This window comes from Tauraco erythrolophus, chromosome 3 (assembly GCF_009769465.1).
Source record: "Tauraco erythrolophus isolate bTauEry1 chromosome 3, bTauEry1.pri, whole genome shotgun sequence".
Lineage (NCBI taxonomy): Eukaryota > Metazoa > Chordata > Aves > Musophagiformes > Musophagidae > Tauraco > Tauraco erythrolophus.
In genome coordinates, this window is record NC_141467.1 from 37,868,587 (window position 1) to 37,884,841 (window position 16,255).

A 16,255-nucleotide genomic window follows, 5' to 3' on the forward strand; every position below is an offset into this window, starting at 1 on the left:
TGACGTAAGAAGCCGTGCTCACAATTTTCCTCTGCTGGCACACTCCACTTGCCCATGAGCTTGCCAGAGCTGTCAGCAGTGCTCGTAGCCCCCACCCGAGGTGCCATCACTCAAAGGATGTCATAGGCAGGGCATTAGCAAAACTCTGCCATACTCCCAATCGTGAGAGCAAGGCACAGTGATTTCATGGGATTTGCATTCGCTCTCCGGCATAGTGGATTTTGTATTAGTTACTTGACTGTTATCATAGAATCATAGAATCATAGAATGGTTAGAGCTGGAAGGGACCTCAAAGATCATCTAGTTCCAATCCCCCTGCCACAGGCAGGGACACCCTCCACTACACCAGGTTGCCCAAAGCCTCATCCAACCTGGCCTTGAACACTTCCAGGGATGGGGCATCTACAGCTTTTCTGGGCAACCTGTTCCAGTGCCTCACCATCCTCTGAGTGAAAAATTTCTTCCTTATATCTAATCAAAATCTGCCCTCTTTCAATTTAAAGCCATTACCCCTTGTCCTATCACTACACGCCCTTGTAAAAAGTCCCTCTCCAGCTTTCCTGTAGGCCCCCTTTAGGTACTGGAAAGCTGCAATAAGATCACCCCGGAGCCTTCTCTTCTCCAGGCTGAACAGCCCCAACTCTCTCAGCCTGTCTTCATAGCAGAGGTGTTCCAGCGCTTGGATCATCTTCGTGGCCCTCCTCTGGACCTGCTCCAGCAGCTCCATGTCCTTCTTGTGCTGGGAAGGAAAACTATGTTTTTTATGCCTAGATAAGAATGTTAACTGTACACGAAAAAGATGTACAGCTCTGTATTCCCACTATGGGAATTTCGGAGGTCCTTTTGTTGTTGTTGTTAGTTGGGCTTCTTTTGTTGGCATCCTTTTAAAGTGTAGCAATAGAAAATTTGTCTTTGGAACCCAGTTCCTACCACCAAAGTAAAAAATCCACTCCCACTATTTGAACAGCAGGGGAGGGAGTTTGTACCAGGAAAGATGTGCTCAGAAAGCTATACTAGTATATTTTTATTTCTCACATAGTTCGAACATTCACTGCTTTTAATAAGGCTGGTCTCCAGGCTTCATTTCCCAATTACTCTGGGGTGATTAAATATACACATATCCCAACTGTTTGTGCTCTCTCTTCTTCCTTCCCACCATAACAAGAGCCGTAAAGGGAAAAGCTATGTCCATCCACCTTTAGTCTGTTGTTGACCACAAGGCTGTTTCCTACCCGGTGGTTGTGGATGCTCCAGTCAAGGGTGTGATACTGTGACTTTCCACAAGCTACTCTGGCATCAGCTGAGATCTATGGAGCCATCATCCTTTCCCAACCCACGGCAACCTCTTCTGCTCCTCACCACTGTGGGCTGTGAGGCTTCACATGGCGGCTGGCTTGACTGTCACCACTGCTGGACTGTCCTGAGGAATGTCACCAGGACCTTGTTGAAAGCCTCTGGCCAAGAGATTTGTTTGGCGACTGCACTCCACACAGTGTCTGCAAGTGCCAGGGTGGGCTGGGGGCTAAAGCTGAGGGTGGGAGACCAAGACTACTTCCTCGCCCTCAGAAAAATGCAGAGGGCTAGCCCAAAACCAAGATGCTGACAACTGTGTACATGATACATTACTGTTGGTGGGACTAGTGGTTGCTCGAGCCTCAGTTTTGGTCTGCAGTGCTTTATGTCTGAAGGTTCCTTGCCTGTCCACAGCTTGGGAGCAGAGGAGGACCCCTAATCCCAGCAGCCGGCGTTGATTTTTGGTGCATCAGGCCATTAAAAGCAGGTCTTTCTGTGCAGCTTGGGATGCCAAGCTTGGAGGCTCCCTTGCCTCCAGAGAACAACTGGATAAAGGGCATGTTGTACTCCTGGATCTTCCCGTATGAGCCCTTTCCTCAGCAATAAGGTACTCAGCAAAATCGCTGTGCAAGTAATATTTTAAGAACCAAGGTGCAACAATTCGCTAAAGGAAACGTTATGAACACGATCAGAAGTAAAACCATGCAAGCAAAGCAGAGGAAATCTCTAAGCAAAAAAAACTACTGCTGGGTCCTTGGTCCTGGGAATGTGTTTCAGCCCAGGGAAGGTGACGGGAGGGCTGTGGGATCTGGACAGAGCTTAGTGGAGAAGAGGGAGAGTCCAGGCCTGGACACAGCAGTGGTGAGCAATTGGTGGAGGCACTCTGGGCGCTTTCTAGCCATGCTTCCAGTAGTACATCCACATGAACTTGTGTCCTGGGACACCGGTGTGTAACACCTCTAGAGTCTCCGGGGCCACCTTAACTGATACTGGATCACCATGAATGTACCAACCTTCTGGAGAAGGACTGTCTTCTGCCTAAAAGGATTATAATCTCTTGACTGTTTGGGTCATCCCTATCCGACTGTCTCTCCCATCTCTGTGGCTTTGAGCTACTGTGCAGGTCCTGGTGGTGTTCTGAGCATCACTGTCTATTTCGTTCTCTATTCCACATCCAGACAGATTTCTCGGTGCTGGCTGCAGGTACCTACACCTTCCTTGCTGAGGAATAACAGTGCTGTTGTTACGATATGTATGTCCCCCTGCAATTCCTGAACTCCACCTGCGCGTGGCCCTTCAGTAAGGGATGGCTGTTTTTTCAAGTGGCTGGGATTTGTGGTTTTCTGTTTTGAGGACTTTTCTGCTAGGGAAAAGGTGAAACTCTAGGACTATAAAGAAACCAAAAGAATGTACACTTGTTCCCTTTTAAATCTGAATTAAACCTCTGACCATCTCACCTGATCACTAAGGTCTGTACTTTTGCCACAGGCAGAAACAAAAATGAGTGAGAACGTTCCTGAATGAGGTGATTTTGAGCTCTACATTGTCAATACCCAAACGTAATGTCTTCTAATATTTCATGTGGATTTGGGCAGTAGATAGTGGACAGGAGAACAAAGCCAGGTCTTTAAGGTAAGGCTAAGATTAAATCTTTCATTTTGCACTCTGTGCAGATTTTATCTCCTAAATATTTGATTTTATCCCTTAAATGCATACTTCCTGGCTCTTCGTTTTGCAAGTGGTGAGAACAGATCTAGTCTAGCAACTGTGTATCTTCTGAACAGATGACACTGTATGCTTGTGCTGGCAGTCGTTGCTTCCTGGATGAAGGAAATGAAAGAAATCAAGTTTTGCACCATCTCGGTGATAAGAGAAATTCAATACCTTCATTGCCTACGCAAGCGGAGAGTTTCCTTTTAATCACATAGTACTAAAAGCAAATGAGTCTACCTCCAGATCTCCTACCATGGATTCATAACACCTCCTACATTCATCACATAGAATAACGCATAAATAATGTATGAAAAATGCCTCCTAGCTATGAGCGGCATCCTTATTACAGGAACACACAGCATTTCAGACTGGGGAAGTCTGAGGAAACTCACTGAAATGAGTTCTAAAATAGCTGCCATAAAAATTCACAAAAGGCTGGCAAGAAATAGAGATGGCTTTTTCCCACCAGAAGCATCACTGGGTTATTAGCAACATGGAAAAAAAAAGCTATTATAACTATCATGGAAACAGCAGGAGTAGGAGCCAGCCAGCATGGCCAGAGCACCTTGGCTGCCACTTCCCTGCCGGCGCTGCCGGTGGAGTCGCTGGGCGATGGGTACGAGTTCACCGTGCTCCCGCGGCTGCTTCAGCCCTTGCTGCCAGGCAGCATCCCAGTCGCTGGCCGTCAGCCACGCAGTAGTCAGGCCTTTATTACTACATTTTAGTTATAGTGTTCTCCATAAAGCAGAACCTCCTAATTTCCATGCCCTCTGGATAAACCGGTAAGGAGATGCCAACCTCACGTAGAATCTTACTGGTTTTAATCTCAGCGATGGCACCAGGAGCCGGTGCACCTGGCTTTTATTTGTATTTTTAGGTTGTGGCCTGGGGGCTACGCAGCCATTTCAGCTTTCTTTTGCCTCTCTCAGCCCCTCAGACAACAAGGGGGTCTGTCTCTCTTCAAGTACTGCTGAGGGCTGCTCTAGGGGGGCAGAGCCGAGGACGGGCACTGCCAGGAGTCGCTGCCTGCGCAAGGAGAGGGGCTGCCCCTGTCAACCCGCTGCTGAGCTACTGCCCTGGCAGAGGTTGCAAGGGATGACACAAAAAGTAACAGAGTGAAGTATTATAAAACCCTGTCGCAACAGAAAACAACGTTAAAGTGCCGCATGGAGTTTTTAATTTATCTGCTTTTGGGTTTTGAGCAGTGAAATTAACAAAGACAATAAATGAAAAGTAAAATTTAACATAGGTCGTTTATCAGTTATTCAGTCAGAATCCTATGTATCTTTCTAAGCAAAAAAGTACTCGTAGTAACTAGCTTTGTAGCATCTTCCTTGTTCATGAAGGTTTTGTGTATCTGCAGCAAATCTCTCTTCTTTTCTTGGTTCTTCTCTTAAACTATCGATGTCATATAGGCATCTTATCTTCCTGACACAAGTATAACCGCCTTGCTACCCTCTGCCACTCAAGGTGCTCCTCAAAAGAATTATTTGTCCCTAGCTAGACATGAGTTATTTATCCAAAGACTGAGTCCTTCATGAGCCTCTATTTTATCTCAGTAATTCATCAAAGCAATTATTTAGCTGTTCACAATACATGCAAAGTAGCAACAATATAATAAACCGACTCTTCCTGACTTAATACACTTTAAATACTCAGTTTCCGAACTACCAGTTGGCTGTATATAAGAAGGGATTGACACCACAAATGAGCAAAGATCTCACTGCTGGTGGAAAGGAGTGGAATGGGCTGTTATGATTCTGACACTTTGGCAGATCATTTCTAATTGCAAAATAAGAGGCAAGGACTGAAAAGGGATTTGCTACTTGGTGGAGTCCGTACTTCTAATACTGAGAAATAGTGAAAATTGCATTTGCTGCCGAATGGAGTCAGGAGGTCACTGCGTGGAGATCAGCTCATGTTGGCTTAGCCTCTTTCACAACAGCCTTTGGATTGAATGGTCTCAGCTTTTCACTTACAGACTGTGAGAATCCAAAAGGCTTTTTATGTTGTTCTGGATGAAATAAAATCTTCTCCTTTCTGACAATTAATTATTGAGCGTTCTGCTGCTTTATGACGTACTTATGTGCTCTTGGGAACCTCTCTCTTTTAGAGTACAGAAAGCAGAACCTTAAGCACAGCTCAGGCAAGAGAAGCACCCAGCTCTGCCTTGCGATGCCTATCCTCCAAGTAGTTCAGGAGGTAATTAGTTCCGGAGGTAATGCTATCCACAGACGGGGCCAATATGTCACAATGCTGCTTCTGGGCATCAACCAGCTTCTGAGCATTGACTGTAAAATGGAAGATAACCCTGATGTTCAGGATGGGCTGCTACTCTTACGCAAAGCTTGTTGCTCAAAGGGCTTTCCTCAAATTCAGGGTAAGTGAGCACTGTGCAAGCCTGAAAGGAGCTGTATTCCGTTTTCTGCTGAGGTTCATGGCTGGGCTCATGTCCACGGTGAGTGTGCCCTGCCAGGGGTGTATCGGGCAGCACGACTGGCATCTGCCATAGCTCTCTTATTCTCTTTTCCTGTGCCCAAAGGGACAAGCATGTGCAGTGGAGTGTTTCGGTTTGGTGACCTGTTTGCTCCTGACTGAAGGAATTTTGTGATGGAGGTAACTATGCACGTGTATTTGGAAAGGCCAGCTAACGAAGGGCAGTTTGGGCTGGCAACTGGGTCAAGGAAGTTTGCCAGGTCTGGCAGTAGTCCTTTCCACCAGCATGGACTAGTCACTGAGGAACATGCATCTCCATCTCAGACAGCTTTTGCTCCACTCATTGGGCTGTGGAGCGAGAAACAGAGGGGTGAGAGCTCACCCGCAGTCGAGTCTGTAAGGCTGTCCTGTGCAGTACAGCTTTGCTCTGCCTTCTCTGTTCTCAGAAAAGAGGGCTTGAGCAAGCAAAGGTTGCTAACCCTTGCTTGCTCAAGCTCGCAAAGGCTGGGTGGAGTCACTTGGCTGTGGCAGAGGGTGAGACTGAGATGAAGGAACAGGAGAACATGGGCTAAAAGCTCAGTTCTGGTAGCTCCCGTGAGAGAGAAAAGCAATGAATGAAGTAAACCCCATAAATTTACAAGGCTGGATCAGTCCTTCTGTTGCTGTCATGCCATTAACATGTTTTGAGATTGTCCTACACTGAGTTACTTTCTTCTTATACTTAACCTTGACCACTAAAGAAAAAAAAAAGTGGCAACTTCAAGTTTAGTGATTCATTCCACAAGTTATAGCATCTTCTAAAATGCAATCTACTCTAAAGGCTTAATTGCAGGCTTAATGCATGCCTCAAAAGTTTGGTTTTGGCTTTGAAAATGGAACCAGTGAAGCCGTTTGCCTTGTTTTGGTCGATCATGAGACCCCAGACTCTGTGCAGGGACAAGCAGGCACTCCAGGAAGGGAAGTTCAGATGAGTTGGCATTACGCTGCATCCCAGCCTTGAGGAGCAAGGAGAGAAGAAAAACAGTCAGACTGTCAGTCAGACAAGGCACTTGGAGGACAACTCTCAATACTCATGAAGAAACGAAGAGAAAAATGCGATGGAGATTTCGGTTTCCTAAGCTGTTGTGTGCAGAGGCTCACAGGTGTTTCCTTCCCATCTCCAGCTTCCCCGCTGACCCCAACAACATCTTTCCCCCACGGCGATGCCTTGTCTGCTCCCTTCATGGCTGCGAGTTGGAACAGCAAACTTTTTGGGTGGAAACAACATTGCTTGGATGCTAAGAGAGAAAAAAACATCATTGTTTGTTCTTAGGAAGGAAAACACAGCAAAAACAGAGGTCTTGGACTCACTCCATTCTCTATTCAATCTGCAAGCCCTGAATATCAGCTCATGAGTGTAACCAGGCTTGGTCCCTGGCCAGCTACGTACGCCTGGCTGCGTTTTGGCCAGGGGGCTTTGCCCGCTCGCCCCGGGTGTGAGCCCTGCACAGGAGGTGTGCAGGGCTGGAGGGGGTCACCCCATGTTTCCCACAGCAGCCTCCAGTTTCACAAATGCAGTTTCTGTTCCCAGGCACTGCTGGCCACATCTGGAAACCCTAACATAAATTTGTCTGCCTACCATCTTTCTTTAGCCTCTTCTAAATCTTAAATTTACCGGAAAACTTGCCAACAAGATTCAGAGACCAGATTGAGATTAATTTAAAATTTGGCCAACGAAGGAAGGCTCAGATGGAGCCAGCGCTGCACTGAATATGTCACCACCTGCCTTTCTTCTCTGCTCCGCTCTGCTCCAAGAGACAGTCTATCATCTATTTCAAACGGGCAGCCTTCGTGCACCACATTTCTCAGGTGTTTTGGAGCAACCTAGTTTCACTGGAGAGCAGTCGATGGGGATTAAGGGGTTTTTTGCTTTAAAAATGTGAGACCTTCTGGGCATCAACTAGCAGGAGGGTGCCAGTCACCAAAAGCAGGCAGTTTTGGACAGTTACCAAAGCTGCTGCAGAGGCAATTCTCCACGGGGAGGAGGAAGGTTCAGAAATTGTTCTCAGCCAGCTTGGTCCACACGGTGAAATCCTTGCAAAAAGGAAATGGGCTTCCTACGTGTCAGTTTTGACATTGCCATCCTATTTCTTGCCTGTATTTCAGCATGCTAATTGCTTGGAAAAGTGGGGGGTAAAAGATCTTATGCTTAGATCTTTGTGTAGGTGCTGTTGCTAAGATGCACGATGAAAAGAAAATTAACCTTTTTTCTTTTGACTTTGTATTTTTTCCCCATCCTGGCCAGCCTCTGCAGACAAGCAGGGAGGAGGTGTACCACCTCCATCCCCCATGCCCGGGGTCCGGCGGGAGGGCAGGGTCCTGTGGTAGGGGGCAGCCCCCCAGTGAGCAGTGGGGAGAGGCTCTCCCCAGGGCTCTGCCTTGCACTGCAAAGACAGCAAAGGTGAGCTGCTGTGTACTGGGCAGCGCCTGCTGCTGCCCATCAAGCCAGCCCATGTCCAGGCTCCTGTGTCTCCGCCCCTGTCCCTGAGCAATAGCATCTCTCTGCCCATCTCCAGAACTGGGTGGGCAGTATGAAGTCAAATTGAGATAAAAAATATTCTTTTCCCATCCCTCCCTTAAAGCTTTTCCACGGGCTGTATCACTCCCCATGCAGAAAGCATGAAGCAGGGAATGCTGGTGTGTCTGCCACAAAAGCTGCTTCGTCGCTCACTGTAGGTCGCTGCTTTGCTATCACCAGTTTCTTGTCTCTTCTGCAATAGCGGAGCCTTTATCGAGGCTGTTAGATCAGCCATAGCACCATTCTATACTAGAACAAAGAATCCGCCCATGGGGATATGCTGATTTGTTTCTGTTTTTCCTTTCAGCCAGCTTGTTATTTTCTATCATCTCAGCCATTAATATTATTTCTGAACTGCCTGTTGTGTAACATACTAAAACCCATTAACACTTGTACTTTAGACTGGGCCATTTTTTTGTTTACTTTGACAGGCTAACTCCGTGGTCCACCACTGTTTAGGAGAGCCTCTCACTAGCCTCAATATGTATGTAGGGGGGTGGTCTCTACACAAGAGTTCAACTTACTAGAAAAAGAAAATTCAGGAGATGCAAAGAGGACAAAAAGTAATTGCATGGAGTGCCATATTTTGCTGAAACTCTTGTTGCTATTTTTATTTTTCTCTGTTGTACAGCTCTCTCTGAAGTAGCTCTCTCAGCAGACAAGGCCAGGATGAAAGACAGGCTGATTAACAAAATCAAGGCTGCTGAAGAAACACTGATGCAGTGGGTGGTGATCTTTTCCTGAGCCAGCTAAGTATTAGTGCAGCAATGCAGCAGGAAGGAAGCAAAATCCTTGCCACGTGCAGTAAATGGAAAGCTTTAGGTACATTTTACGAGTGAAATTTGTTGAGGATACCATGGTCAACAGCAGCCAGTTTAAATAGGTCCATCATTTGAAGGTGGAAAAGCTGCTCTTCACTTCTCATCTTAAACTACTATACCTTTGTGAGATAGGGAATTGCAGGTGCATGTAAATGTTTGCAACGACTTCTTCATTCTAAGATATTCTACAAACATAATTGTTTGTCCACCCAGCTGCCACAATTTCTTCCTGGAAGATATGGACATGGGTATTCACTTCCTTCTTTTGATGGGCCCCAAATCCACATCCCTTCTTTTCACCCTCTGCACTTTGCAGGGTAGAGAGAAATGTTGCTCTTCAGTTAAAAGCCATCAAAACCACAAACGTCAAATCGGTCTGATGTGGTCATTATACTGTTTCTGAGCTCCTAATCGCTTCCAACAAATTGCAAAAAGTGAGACACTGTGCTAAAAAAGAATAAAATGTAAAAAATTCCTCTTTTCTGCCCTACTTTGTGGGAGTAAAAATGAAGCAATCCCTCCAGGAGAGCTATTACCAGCCCTGTGCACATCCAGCCCCCGCGCAGGCCCGGTACCGCTTGCTCAAGGAGGAAGGCAAGCAGGGCGGGGATCCCTTGCGGTGAGATTTCTTTTACCACAGGTTCCGTTCTCAGCTATGCCTTTATTCTAGGCCTTCAGAAAAAAGGAGAAGTAAATCCTGCTGTTGCAATTATTCAGAGAACTCGATCCCAGAGAGGCACCGATGTACCAAGAAGTTGCAAATACAAAGCAGGGACATTTTTCAGAAAAAGTTCTCAAAAACCTGCCTGAAAGCCAGAACAGAAGGAGGCCCATTTCATCTTAAGAACCTTAACGTGAAAACAGGCAATATAAGAGAGCTTTTCCATCCTTTGCAGCCAACTGTTTGTTTGTTTTTCTAAAACCAAGATGCTTCAGTTTTAATAACCATGCCATGGTCACCTGGAGCGCATGGGTTGGAACAAGAGACTGGGGCAGGATCAAAAGCTTGAGTGTTGGTATTGCCACTGAGTTTGGGCTTAAATGCTCAGATTCCCTGGGACCTTGGTACCAGGTGTGAGTGACACACGGCCTGGAAGAGAACACCTAAGTCAGAACTACTATCAGGAAAGGTTTCACAGAAATCGGACTGGGCTAGAAACCAAATGCCTCACCAGTGTCCCTAGCCTGCAGTGGAGCTGTGTCGCACCAGCTTTGCAGTTACCTACGTGAGCCTAGACTGAAATGATGCCTTCCTACATCATTTGTAGGAAGGTTCAAGGTGTAGGGTTCTTCCTGCTCTTGCAAATACAGAGTCTGGCAGAGAAAACCCTGCCAGAGAGGATCTGTAGTGTTTGAACCCTCTCTGTAATGCAGTTTGGAAGCAAAAGCATGACCTGAATTTCATACTTCTGCCTGGAACATTATTTGCAGCAGCTATTCCTTACATCCACCAGCCTCTGCTAAGTGGTTTTCTCCAAGAGAGCCACAGAATCATGTTAAACAGTAATTTACAGCATTTTAGGGACAGATGAAAAGCATGCATTGTGGGCAAGAGGGAAATGCTGAGAGTCGACATTGTCCTGGTGACCAAAGCAGCTAAGTCAGACTGCCTTAGAGAAATGCACACATGCTCCTTTTGCAGCTGCCCCAGGCAGGGTTTGAACCATCTCACAGCTGAAGCTGCCCATCTTACCCACGGTTTTCAGGAATATGGGAGAACATCTTCAAAAATTCCTTTGGCAGAGAAAAAAACCTCACATTGTCTTGCAAAATGCCTGAGGTCAGTACTGTCAAGAACCATCTGACAGCAGCAGAACTAATGCTGTGCTGGTTGGAAAAAGCAGAGAAGATCAGGGGAGAAGGCCAACTCCTGAACTCCTTCCAGCAACTGAAGATATTGGAAATATGGTGTACACAAAGAAGAGCAGTAAAGGCCCCAAAACTGAATAGTCTAGAAGCAGAATTAATTTAATGTGAGAGGCATTCATCTACAGGCACCGTTTGTTTGACAGTGTGACCTGGAAGTCTAAAATAAATGACTTTTCACTCCATTTCAATCTAAAGGGAAAGAGAACTCATATCTTTATTGAAATAATACTGAAATATTGCTGTGAATCACCTTGCAATGTACTTCGCCTGGGATAGAAGACATACAGCTGAACAATGAGATGAGTTTCTTCCCTGTATTTCCTCCAACAACCCAAGAAAATTACTATTGGGAAAAAAATGTTCAACTAACAAATGGTAGAAAAAATTGAGAAAGTCTTGTGGCTTTGGCATAGGCATTAGAATATCATATAGACCTTTTTGGTCAATTTTAGAATTTCTTTGAGTTGGTAAAAAGATTATATAATTGATGTGTAACCCTTAGTAGGACATACTCAGCAGGATTTAGCGTATTTGTTGGTTACACTGGAGATAGCACCCGCTAGTTTGCATGTTATTATGGCATGCAGACTACTTCTCTTTAACAATTTATGGAAACAATCTGAAATACTTCTGAGAGAAATCGGTGAGATTTAACCATCAAAGCATGGAAAATCCATCATCTGTTCTTTGCTGATGACAATGACCTCACTGGATCACAGGTAAGTAGGTGTGGAAATAACGAGGAAGAAAGAATGAAGTCAAAAGCAATCAGACATGAAGATTTCTTACAGAAGGAGAAAGGCAATAGGGATACTTAAATTGATTGAAACAGCAAAGATATTCTCCCCTCAGCCAAGAGCCATGGGAATGTGCTGGATCCCTCAAGCAGTGGGACAACTTAGCACTCAGCTAAGTGTCGCCAAGAAATAAATCTAACAAGTAGCAATCTAGTGTTACTCAATAGCTGCTCTAGCAAAATAGCATTGAGCCTAACCTCAAGAGATCCCTTACTCCCACTGCCCTTCCCTAAGGCAGAATCAACTATTCTTGTATTATTCCCAATAGCTACTCCTCTACTCTGTTCTTCAAAAGCTTTACGGATGCTTTGTAAGTTAAAGCAGCACTCTGATTCACTCCGCGCTGACTCACCCAGGCACTCACTTTTGCCGCTTCACTGTCTTGACTGTTGGAAAAGTTTTATTCTTAACTTACTTTTTCCTAGTTTCTGCTAGTTTGCTACCTAATTTGCTTCCTAATTTGCTTCCTCCATTCTGCAGTGTAAGTCCATGACTCCTTGTGCACCACAGAGGTGGAGAAGAGGGCTTGAGGACTGCTCTTATCTCTTGTATTCATCTTCTCTCCTGCAAATGAAGTGGTTCCAGTTCCTCGTATCTTTTCCTGAATTTCGTGTTTCCTAGCCCTCTGAGCAGTCTGGTTGCTCTCCTCAGGACTGGCACCAAACGGTCTCTATCCTCCTTGTGCTGAGATGCCTGAAAGCTGTGTCCTGCCTTGGCAGAGGCCTTGCTAACCCCAGCCACAGTGACCGAATTACCTTGTGTCTCTGCCTTTGATCACACCTGGCAGCAAGCTGTCGGCTGTTTTCAGGTGTTATTGCTGAACCCTGTTCGGCTGCCTCCGGCCGCCGTTCTGGAAAAGTGCTACTTAAGCAGCCATCCCGCGGCCTGCATTTATGAGGCTGATTATTCTTGCTCGAGCATAGGACTTCACAGCTTGCTCTCTTGCATTTAATTTTTTCCAGAACGATTCTCCAATTTGTCAATATTAGCTTGAATTTTGATTCTGCCCTCCAGTGCACATACAGTCCCGGGCAGCCTGATATCTGCAATTGTAATGAGCATGATCATATCCGTTCTATCATCTAGGATATTAAAGGATATATTGAATAACACCAGATCCGAGGCCGAGCCCTGCAAAATCATGCTTGACTATTTTCTTCTTTTTTGATAACGAACCACTGGGAATTACCTACTGAGTACAATTTTGAAGATTATATTCATTCTGTAGGGGTTTCATCCAGGATGGTTTGCTTCCTCCCTTTGAATAGAAATAGTATTTTGCCATGAGAAGGTAATGATTTACTTTCATAGGCCAAGTGATACTAGAATGAAAATGGCTCTCTTAGCAGAAGAAGAAAGCCAAAGTCACCTTTGATGGGCCTGATGGGATGTGCTAGATGTTATGGATTGCCGTGACATGCCTGGATGGAAAATACATGCACAACCCACCTCTGGCTGTGCACAGGCCTCCCACTAGGCCCCCAAACCCAGGTTTCCGAGATAGACTGTCATGTTTTAGCCTGGCCGGTAACTAAACGTCACTTGCTCACCCTCCTCCACCCCCAGGGAATGGGGAAGAGGATTAAAGGGGAAAAGGGAAGGAGACTCGTGGGTTGAGATAAGAACAGTTTAATAATAACAATAATATAAAATTAAAAGTAACGATGATAATAATAATATATTAATATATATAATGATAATAATATATACAAACAAGTGATGCACAGTCTAATTACTCACCACTTGGTGAACAACACCTGTTCTATCCCAGCAAATGATTCTGAAACAGATAAGTCCCGACACCACAATCCTGGACAAGCGAGAGGTCCGAAAGGAGAGTGAGAGCGAAAGAGCACTTCGAGAGTCGAGTGAGAGCTCCCAGAAGAGCAAAAGCCCTTCTTTCTAGTCAACCCTCATCTATATACTGGGCATGACACTGTATGATATGAAATACTCCATTGGCCAATTTGGCCCTCTATCCTAAGTTCAAATCATGAGCTAGAAGTTGTGAGCCCTTTGTCCCGGCCATGCGCCCCCACCAGCCTGGACACTGGCAAAAGCATGGGAAGCTGAAAGGTCCTTGAGGTCTCAGTGCCAACTATAAATGTCATATATATATATTATATATAAACATCAGTGTGCCATCAACATTCTGCTCATTATGAATCCCAGACTAAAACCAGGATGTGGACATGGACACCAGCTGGGCTAGGGGAGCCAGGCTGCAGTTCTCCAGCCACCATGGCTTTTGCATAGCTCAAGTGCATTGAGCTGCATCCCAAACTGGCACCATAACCTCCCTGGCACAAGAGTACAGTTTTCCCAGAGACCAGATCATGCACCCAACTCGTCTCCACCGGCTAATGCAGTACAGGGTCCTCAGGAACCACTGTCCTTTCTGCTGGGTGAACAATTCCTGCAGCCTGCCCTTTTTTAAGCTCTCCGAAATACACAGTGTGTATTTTATAGCCTCGTGAAGATTTGTGCACAGGGCTCCTAAGGTCTGTGAAGTTGTGTCGAGTGAGTCATGTCTTCTACCGTCCTGGCCTGCTGACTGTCCCCCTGGACAGTAAGAGGGGGAATTTCTCCCAGGTTTTCTCTGGAACTGAATATCGCTTTTTTTTTTAAAAAAAAAAAAAAAAAAGAGCTTAGTTTTTGGGAAAAAAAAGCAAAAAGTTTCCAGAACTGGCAAAGAAAAAAATCATACTAAGCTCAGTCAGTCACTGACACAGACTGCCTAAACACGATCTAAGTCCCTGGAGTCCCTGTAACTTGCAAACGAGTTAACAACTAGACAAGTTACTGTAATTCTGTCCTTCAGGTTTCTGAGGAGAACTGAAAACACAGCAACATCCAGAGCAAAATTTTTACAAGTACTCTAAATCCATGTGAACACTCCCTTTCCCAAACTGACAATAACTGGTGTCAACCACCATTCCCTATGCCCTTCTTCATGCTCTCTCCACCTTAGCGTCATCTGCCCTTCCTTTAACTCTTTTTTTTCCTCCTTGTTTTCCATGTAGGTTATTCCTCAAATGCAATCTTCATCTCCAAAATAGCCCCAGAACAAAGCAGGGCACTAACTAACCCTCTGACACACATCTTTCTGCATCTTGGGAACCCTCCTTGCGCTGGAGCAGGAGGAGAGGTGAATAGGGCAAAACCAGTTTAAGACACCTCCCTTCTGCACCAGCACAGCAGGGCAGAAAACAGCCGAGTCGTCCCTCCTGCTGCTTGGAGGGGTGTTGGTAATTTAAGGTAAGCAGGAGTTAAAGCAACCCCATCCAACACTGCTAAATGGCACCATTTTTTTACACTTCTTTTTCATTAAGAATGTCTTGGCTTTTAGTCCTATATCTGAAGGTAAAACATCAGACCACTTGATTTTTCTCCTGGGTCAGAAATTCTTATAAAGTAAGTTGCAGGGGAAGAAGAGTAAGGTTAGAGTGAGGCAAAGGAGCTGTTCTAAAAGCTGCCTCCTCTTGCTTGATCCGCCCTTGTTTTTGACATTTCCTCAGTCTCCCCCGCTTCTTGTTGACAGGTTCTGAGAGGATGGGCGGTGGCTTTTTCTGAGGGCAGCATCAGATGTAGTTACAGGAAAAAGCCACACGTGAGAGCTTGGCAGTGACTGCAAAATCGATTGGGGTTGGGTTTTTTTTGGTGTGGAGTGGGGGCTTCATTAGCCAACAGGTGAAAAGTTACCATGTTTTAGAACAGCTCAAGAGGAATGAGATAAAAGTACTTCTTGTGGGTACAGAGGGAACAAAAAAAAGCTGAGATGCTACAAAATTAAGTAGGGAGGAACCAGTTTGTTAGGCTGGGTGGCTGAGAGCAGTAAACAGCAGACATGGGCATGCGAACTGGCAGGGCACAATTATGCTGCCTCAAATGCGAAGATGGAGCAGGGAGAAGGGGGAGCTGGTTTTTTCCACGTTCGATTATCCTGTCTCGAGGGAAAGGCCACCGCACTCCCCTGAGGGACAGGTTTCTGGAGGAACGTCGCATGCTGGGAACGATGTAGATGAGGCTGCCGTCAAGGGACGATGTGGCAAATGGGAACGAATCAAAGCGACTCCTCTTTGTGCATCCGTGATGGAGGCTGAGTCATTACCATTCATCACCAGCCCGGCTGGTGTGTTTATTCTGGTGACAGTTGTTTTGAGGAGAAAGGACAGCTTTTGATGCCTTTTAATTCCCGAAAATAAAAGAAAAAAGGGCTGTCAAGGTAACAGGCATCCGGAGAGGCTGACTGAAAACAGTGGGTGAGGAAATAACTTTTAAGTCCCCGGGAAATGCAGCACAAAAGGGAGCTGCCACAATAACCAGGACAGCGTGGCTTGCTCCTTCTGGTTTCTGAAGGAAGCGGTAAATGGCTAAAACTTCCCATGCTTGATTTACAAATGAGCTCCAACTGCAGGACAATAGAGGAAAGTTAGCATTGCTCTTGTGGGGTATTTTCTCCCGGTTTCTCCCTGCTAGGCTGTCTGTTTCGAGTCATTCACATCTGTATGCGTAGCATCGATTATCTTGCAAATTATTCCAATCAAGCCCAAAAAACCTCCTCAGCAGGAACAGCGAAGCCTCTTCTGTCCCACGCCAATGTGCTCCACAGCATCCTGGGGCAGTTTAGCCATTGACTTTACAGGGGCTCAAGATTTCTCCCATCCACCTGCCACTGTTTTAAGGAAGTGATACTGCTGGGAGCGGCTCTTGCCGGGAAGTTTGAAGGCAAGGTACAGCCTGTGACTGCCTTTCCTTCAGCACTTCTT